We start from the raw sequence: 8,243 nt of genomic DNA on the forward strand, positions 1-8,243 counted from the left end.
ACAACTACAAAATCACTGTGCTCTGAAAATGCAGGATTACTTGTGGTTCCCAGTGTTTCCAAATGCAGATAGGAACCAGAGCCTTCAGCTACCAGGCTCCTCTCTTATGGAACCATCTTCCAGTTTTGGTTAGGGAGGCAGACACTGTTTCAACTTTTAAGGGTAGACTGAAGACCTTCCTCTTTGATAAAGTTTATAATTAGGGCTGGCTCAGGTTGCCCAGACCAGCCCATAGTTAGGCTGACATAGGTTTAACCTGCTGGGGAACTTTCTATGGGTTAAATATAAAGGTCAGAGAGCAGTGTTAGTCCCACTGCTCTCTGACCTTTATATTTAAGCCATAATAGCTGATTAGTGACCCTAGTTTTGTTAGTGTGTATATTCCTGGAGCACAAGTGTCTTGTGCTCAGTTCAAATCCCCGTCCGTGTGACAGGGAGGAGGGGGAGGTGGCAGAGCTTTTGGCCCAATCCGGCGGGGGTGGTTTTGAGTCCGTTCAGATCTGCCACTCTGGCTCTGCTTCCTCTCTCTTTCTTTCTTTTCTATTACTGCTCTCTGGCATTCATATTTAAGTCGGAATTGCTGATCAGTGACTCTAGGATCCTCATTGAGTGCTTATCCTTTTTACTGCTCACCACCTTGGATCTGTTGAACTGCACCACGCTAATCCCGTTGCTTCTCCGGAGCATTCCTGCTCCCTTGTTTCCTCCCCTTGCTTTTCTGGATCCTGGCCGCAACCCTGGCTGTGCCTGATCGTGGTGATATCTGTGCTGGCGCTGTGACCCTGCCTTTGGTTGTGCTCGTACTGTGGCTGCACTGATACTGTACCCCCCGCTCACCCTGATCGTGGTCTTGGTCCTGGTTACGCCAATGCCGTGATCATGCCTTTGGACACCTCCCTATCAATATATGCATGACACTCTTATCAGCACTCACAATATCATCATAGAGTGCATTCGATAATTTCACTCCTATCATTATTGTCATATGACATGCGTCTGTTTCCATTATTGCTGTGCCTCTCTCCCCCTCTCTCCCCCTCACCCCTTTCCTTGGGTGATGTGAGGGTCTAAGGGCAGAGGGATGTCATACCCTGTAAAACCCTCTGAGGCAAACCATGTTTTGTGATAATGGGCTCCATAAATAAAATTGACTTGACTTGACTTGCTTTCCTGGACACAACAACAAATGGAATAGAAAAGAACTGGATTTCCTGATTGGAATGACTGAACTATCGCCTATCTAAGTCACATGATTTAAACAATCAATAGAAACAACAGCAGAAATTAAAGAAAGACAACGATGAATTACTCACAAAAGCCACAAGAGGGCAGGGTTCTCACAGTACATAACAATGACAGTAGTTTCATTGGGTCCAAAAATTCACATCATAGTAAAGTCAGCTGCCATTAAGGCCTTGGTGACTTGAAGGTATAATTTACACCATTCTGACCCATACCATAAAGGAGCCAAGGAATTGCGGTTGAGGCAATACACACAATAAATATATACTGTTTATAATATAAATATATCAATAAAAATGACACAAGTTGGCCAGTTGACATCTAAAGGCCCAGACACCACAAACCGACATCAGCAATCTACCTAAAACAAAAGCCCCCTGACACATTGCTTCATGTTGCAGTGTCTCAGTCAAAAAGTTGCACATAAACACCAAACCAGCACGTACCTCCTGTGCCTGTATGAGAGGAAAAATCCCCCCATGGCAGCATTCGTCTGTAATTGTCATTCAAAATGGTAAACCAGAAGACCGCCATGGTGCTAGTTAGCCAGTTAGCACATAAATAACACAATCTAAAATCACAATGGATTTTTACGAACAACACAAACCATCAGGAAACGTTTCTGCTAAAAAGCTCAATAGCTTAAGAATAATCTAAAAGTTAATATTGTAAAGTTTTTTCCTACTCATCTTGACTTTAACCCTTTGTTACATTCCTCCCTTCTATCCCTCTTCTTGTGTGCTGGGCTGAACGGCCAGTCAAAGTGATTTCATTTTCCTACAGGCTCTGCCATCACCAACAGCGATTTGACATGTAGAATCAGTTGAAAAAAAGTTGTCTACAGATCACGGTGTAGGACTATGACGATGGATGCTAACCGAAAGCCATACCATGACCAACAGCTGACTATCAGCTTGGAGGGTCATGGCCTTAACTACATCTATGGCCTGCAGTCTGTTGTAAGGCACTTGTTTCATAAGAAATTCTTAAGTGAAAGAAGAGCACTGTCAGTGATCCCAGGGGAGTAAGTTTAAATTTGAGTTGTCCTCAACAGGAGGCAGATGCAGACACAGTGTTTGTCTCCATTAGTCAACATTGTTCCTCTGGTGAAACCTCTGCAGCAGCAGGAGACCAGAAACAGTTGCTCTAATTAGCAGACTTGAGCTCTTCAGAATCATACAGTGCAATGAAGAATTTCTCTATGGCACAAAGCTGACTCACTGTAAACTCTTCTATGTCTGTATCTGCATGCATCTGTCTTTGGACTGGTATATGTTTAGCATATCTGTGCCTGAAAGTGTGTGTGTATGTGTGTGTGTGTGTGTGTGTGTGTGCGCTTGTGTCTGCTAACATTCTGTGGGATCTTTTGCTGTCGCTGTTTATTTCCTTCTCTCCTTATAAGCCTGCATGTTTGGGTATGAATTATGCACTGCTGTATTTCCCTGATAACACTAAAAGTGACAGTTTGTGCTTGCTGATATATCAGCTGTGATTGAAGGGTTTTTCTGGCTTGGCTTGTTGATGACATCTGCAATTCCAAACAGGAAATTCTTCACAGAATCTGAGGAAAAAGGGCTTGTTGATAAGTGAATACCTTTCAGTGTTGTGGGTCATGGGATTTAATAGCCTGGTAAGACCATCCTGATAACATAAGCTCAACATTGTGTTTCTCTCTGGATCGGTCTGGACACTCTGCCACCCCAAACACTTTCAGTAATCTAGTACTCACTCTGACAAACTCAGCCAATCCTGATCTTAGTACTAGCCTCTAACTCAGACCTGGGCATCATCCGCCCCACGGGCCACTTCCGGCCCGCCGGATAACCCTGACTGGCCCGTATGACAGACCTGGGCATTGTACGGCCCGGGCCACATACCTTTGGTTGACTCTGACCGCCCGTGTAAGGTTAATTGGAAATTACAAAATAAACATACTTTCTAATTTCACCTCATTCATGGACTAAAGCTGCACTGCTTTTATTCTGAAGTTGTTGTTTTTTTGTTTATTCACATACATAATGACGTAATACGTATATCAAGACATGCGTGTGATTGAATGTTATCACAAGATGACTTTAGCCCTCAAAAATGTCCGCTCAGGCTAAAAAAAGAAAGGTAGATGCAACAAAAATTGGATGGCTAAGTATTTATTTACTGAAGTTGGAGGTAAAGCTGTGTGTTTAGTTTGCAGGGAGCAGACCGCCGTGTTTAAGGACTACAATTTGAGTCAGCATTACCAGACGAAACATGCGGAGAAATATAAAAACTTGACTGATGCTGAAAGAGCGTGAACATCGGAAGCTTTGCTAGCTAAGCTGCAAACACAGCAAGGCTTTTTTACCAAACTTCATACATCCAGGGATGCAGCAACCAAGACCAGCTTTGTGATATCCCACAAAATAGCCAAAGACAGCAAGCCATTCTTGGAGGGGGAGTTTGTGAAAGAGTGCTTGGTAGACTCTGCAGCACTAATATGCCCTGAAAAAAAAGCAGCATTTGAGCAAGTCCCGCTGTCCAGGCGAACCGTGACGAGAAGGATCGAGGACATTGCGGGGAATCTGGAGCTACAGCTGCAACGTGAAGTGCCAAGTTTTGACCTTTTCTCCTTGGCTTTGGACGAGAGCTGTGATGTCACAGCCCAGCTACTAGTATTTGTCCGTGGGATAACGCCGGACTTCAAGATTACGGAGGAGCTGGCAGCAATGCGGTCGTTAAAAGGGACGATGACAGGGAGCGATCTCTTCATGGAGGTAAATGCGTGTATGGACACGTTGGGACTGAAATGGGACCAAATCTTACAGGAAAAAATGTCCGACTTTTAAAACATATGCAGAATAAAATGACTGAAATTGACCCAGATCAGAAATTGGTATTTTTACATTGTATTATAAACCAACATGTGTTGTGCAAATCAGTGCTAAAAATGAACCATGTTATTGATGTTGTTACCAAAATAGTAAACTTCATCAGGGTGCAGGCACTGAAACACAGACAGTTTGTAACACTTCTGGAGGAGCATGAAAGTGAACATAGTGACATTGGCTACCACACTTCTGCCAGATGGCTCAGCCTGGGCAAAGTGCTAAAAAGAGTCTGGGACCTGAAAGAACAAATTCGAGAGTTTTGTGAAACGAAAGGCAAAGACATCCCAGAGCTTTCAGATGAGGACTGGATGGCAGATTTTGCATTTGGTGTTGATGTGACTACACTGATGGCCTTTTTGTTCATGAAATGCACAGCCTGGTGAAGGCTTTCATGAGAAAGATACAGTTTCTTTCAAGACAACTGCTGAGCAACACTCTCACTCACATGCAAACCCTGAAAGAAGTCACACCATCAGCTGATAACCTCTGCAGGTACTCATCCATGTTAGGAGCATTGCATGGTGAGTTTTCAAGGCAATTTGAGGATCTCAGAACAATGGAGGATAAAATGCACATGATTTCCTCTCCCTTTACCTGCAGTGTGGATGATGCACCCAGTGATGTTCAGCTGGAACTCATTGACCTGCAGTCTGATGTAGGACTGGCAGAGCACTTTAAGTCAGGATCTCTGCTGGATTTCTACTCTTCTCTCAAGGAGGAGAACTTTCCAAACATTAGGAGACATGCTCAGAAGATGTTTGTTCTCTTTGGCTCTACCTACATTTGTGAACAAACATTTTCAATGACGAAGTTTGCAAAATCCAGGTATAGATCCTCTCTCACTGATGATCATCTGTCAGCTGTGCTTCGCATCTCCACTTCAGACATTCAACCTGACTTTGATGCACTCGTTAAAGCCCAGCAGAGATTAGATTTCTCTCACTGAACAAGAAAAAAGAACTTAAAAACACCAAATGAGGTAGTTATACCACAAATGTAGGCATGTTAAGGCACCAGATAGCAGTGAACTGGGACACTTTATCTGGAAGCCTTTTTCTCAAAATCACAGTTCAGTGACAGTTCAATATGTTGTATCTTGCTTAATGTTTGGCGCACAAAGACAATATTGTGATGTCTATAAAATGCTCAGAACCTTTACACAACTTTCCAACAGTATATGAAACTCAAAATGTGTTTTGGAGTGAATGTGACTGAAAATGTTTACTAATATGAGTCACAAATAGTAAAAAATGTTAACATTTTGTCTACCATTGTTTTGAGAAATTTGAGTGAATAAATTACATTTTTTTGTAAGGCAACCTCACTTTTTCATTGCTTAACTTTATCATATACTCTTGCCAGCTTGTCAAAACAATACTATTTACTGCTTTTTATAAAGAAATACAATTAATATTATGCAGAATTGAGTTCAGCCTTTTGGCGCGGCCCTCCACAATATTTTCTGTTTCTTATGTGGCCCCATGGAAAAAATAATTCCCACCCCTGCTCTAACTACATAAACAGTTGTTACATTAGACAATAACAGTAGATCTAAAAAATACAATTTTATTCATATTTACCATCTGTTTGTTATCTGTACTTCCTCGACACCAATCCCCATGAAGTTTTTGTGACGCACCGGAGTTGCCAGTAATATTCGCACCACTTCTTATTCTTACTACCGGGAAACATCTTCTTCATCACCAACAGATATAGTTAGTATATCATGTTTTTACCAAATCCAGTCAGAAGTGACTTTTCCACTGAGTATACTAGTGCATACTCCTATTCTTGTTTAATTGTTAATGACTCTTTTTGTGCCAAATTTTCACTTACTGCTGTATTTACGCTACTAATGGTAATGGTTATGACAGTAACTACAATGCAGTCCCTGACTGGTTCCCTATGTTGTCACCCACAAATAAGGTCTCATCTCAAGTCATCACATACAACCACTTTGCAGTAGGTTTCCACCTTTATATATTATGCTCTAGGTATCCCTCTGCATCAGCTTTTGACGTTCTGGGGTGCAGCTATCATGATGTTGAAACAAGCACATGGTGGGATTAGGCAGGACGTGGTTACATTTAGGCAACAACAGCACATGGCAACAAACGCTGGGATGTCAACAAAAGCACGGATGGTTAGGTTTAGGCAAATAGAGCGCTTGGAAATGTGTACAGAAAAAAACATCACATTCAGACAGGAAGTGAGCAAGGGAATCCCACATGAAAGTCCGGGTTTGTTGGATCCATCCACCGCCCCTCCTGCCAAGCCTAGAGCCACCCTTGCACTCCTTATATAACCTTATTACTGGCAGCGTTTCAACCAGACAGTGCTGGAAAGCAGACGAATTATGCGGAACCCAACAGGTTCGGTCAGCCCACATTCTCAACTGATGCCCACTGTCCACACATCATGCTGACGCAGCAGGTGCAGCATTTAGCAGCATTTCTTTACAGCCCCATCATCAGTTAATTGCACAGATATAAGGTGGGTTGTGGGTCTGGATTTTTACGGTATTCGACAATTTCTGATTGTCCCAAAACATATTGTAATTTCTGCAAAGTGTTTTGGGCATTAGAAAGTCCAGGCTGATACAGAGTGAAACAAAGTGTTAAGCTCACTCCATCAGAATGGTCTTACCAGGCTAGAAAACTAACACAATAAAATTAGCAAAACCTGTACTATAACCAAAGGTTGTCTCTCCTCTTCACTGGCCAGCTTCCAGCACTGCTCAGTCATGTTGGCCTTGTATTGACATGTAAGGAAGATGAGAAATGCAGTCAGTCTACAATGAACAGTGCTGATATTTTAAATAGTTAAACTGCTTCACCTCAGTGGACCTTTATATGTAGACATGGAAGTCCACTGACAAAGTGGCTTTATGTGATGATCGGAGATAAGCATGTGTTGGAAAGAACAGACCCTGGATGCAAATGAACGTGACAGACCATGTGGCCTCCCTCTTTTTCATTTGGTCCATGTCATTAGGTGTAACATTTTTATCTTGTTCTTTAACCTTTACAGGCTTTATTCTGTTTTTTAATCAGTCAGATGAAGAATAATATAGTCTTCATCTGACAGACTCAAACATAGTAATAATGATGTAACATCACAATCATATTATTTGAAAGTTGTGTGAATACAATTGCTCACCAGTTTAGTTGCAGATATTGTCTTTACCCACTGCTTGTTTAAATACAGGATGTGCATGTAACACGTGTTGGCATAACATGTGAACAACATATGCTGAGTGCTGGCTGTGTAGTATGATGGATGATGGGGTGGTTTTGCGGTGCTGTAGATGTGATGCTGTCCCGCTGGTGGTCCCTGTGTGGGATAGTTACACTGAGGTCAACACTCTCTGTGTGTCTCTATAAACCCTAGGTTGTTGACATAAATGGTTTCATTTTTTATTCACGGTGGTGGGATTGATTCTTCCCACTGTGGCTTGTGTTGGTATTACACTTGGTTGGTTAAGGAATTTAGTTAAGTCATCTGCAGGTAAAAAGAATATCAGATCTTTGAAACAGTTGGCTCACTGTTCATTGCAGTATCATTTTGATTGTCATCCGTATTGCTTCTATAAATATTTACCTTTGATGAATAAAGTAATTTTTCAGAAATGTCTGAAGTGTAGAAGACTATATAATTTATTTTGTGCTTAAGTCAGTTGAACTTCAATATTGACATCATAGCTGACATCACTACATTCATCTAGCTGTTTATTTACAGTTATTAACAATGATAGTCCAGGCTTTGTATGAAGACATTCAGTTCTTCTAATGTAACATTAAATATTATCCTCCGTGACACTACCTAAGTTACTGATCAAACCTTTCAACCCAATAGTTTGCTAGTTCTGCCAGCTGTTTTTTACTACAAATGTTTGTGTACTGTGATCATTTCACAGAATATGAGAAGATAGCTGGATTCATGTATTATTAGAAACTGAAAACTGACATGAGTATTAAGGGGGATAACTCCTCTGCCCACCCTGTAGGGACCTTCCAGCTCCTTTTATTACATATTAACCAGCAACATTTCAAACTGACACACACCAATATGAAATGTGCCTTATTGCATGCTGAAATCACAGATCTTGCATAGATATTTGATGAGTTGGGAGTGAAA

The 8,243-nt window shown here is 41.6% G+C and overlaps 1 pseudogene; it reads left to right on the plus strand.

Moving 5' to 3' along the window:
• The first annotated feature begins 3,799 nt into the window (after positions 1-3,799).
• On the plus strand, positions 3,800-5,052 carry LOC148189257 (general transcription factor II-I repeat domain-containing protein 2B-like; annotated as a pseudogene).
• Positions 5,053-8,243: the final 3,191 nt, after the last annotated feature.

This window comes from Plectropomus leopardus, chromosome 7 (genome assembly GCF_026936395.1).
Source record: "Plectropomus leopardus strain MGB_pleo_1.0 chromosome 7, ASM2693639v1, whole genome shotgun sequence".
Lineage (NCBI taxonomy): Eukaryota > Metazoa > Chordata > Actinopteri > Perciformes > Serranidae > Plectropomus > Plectropomus leopardus.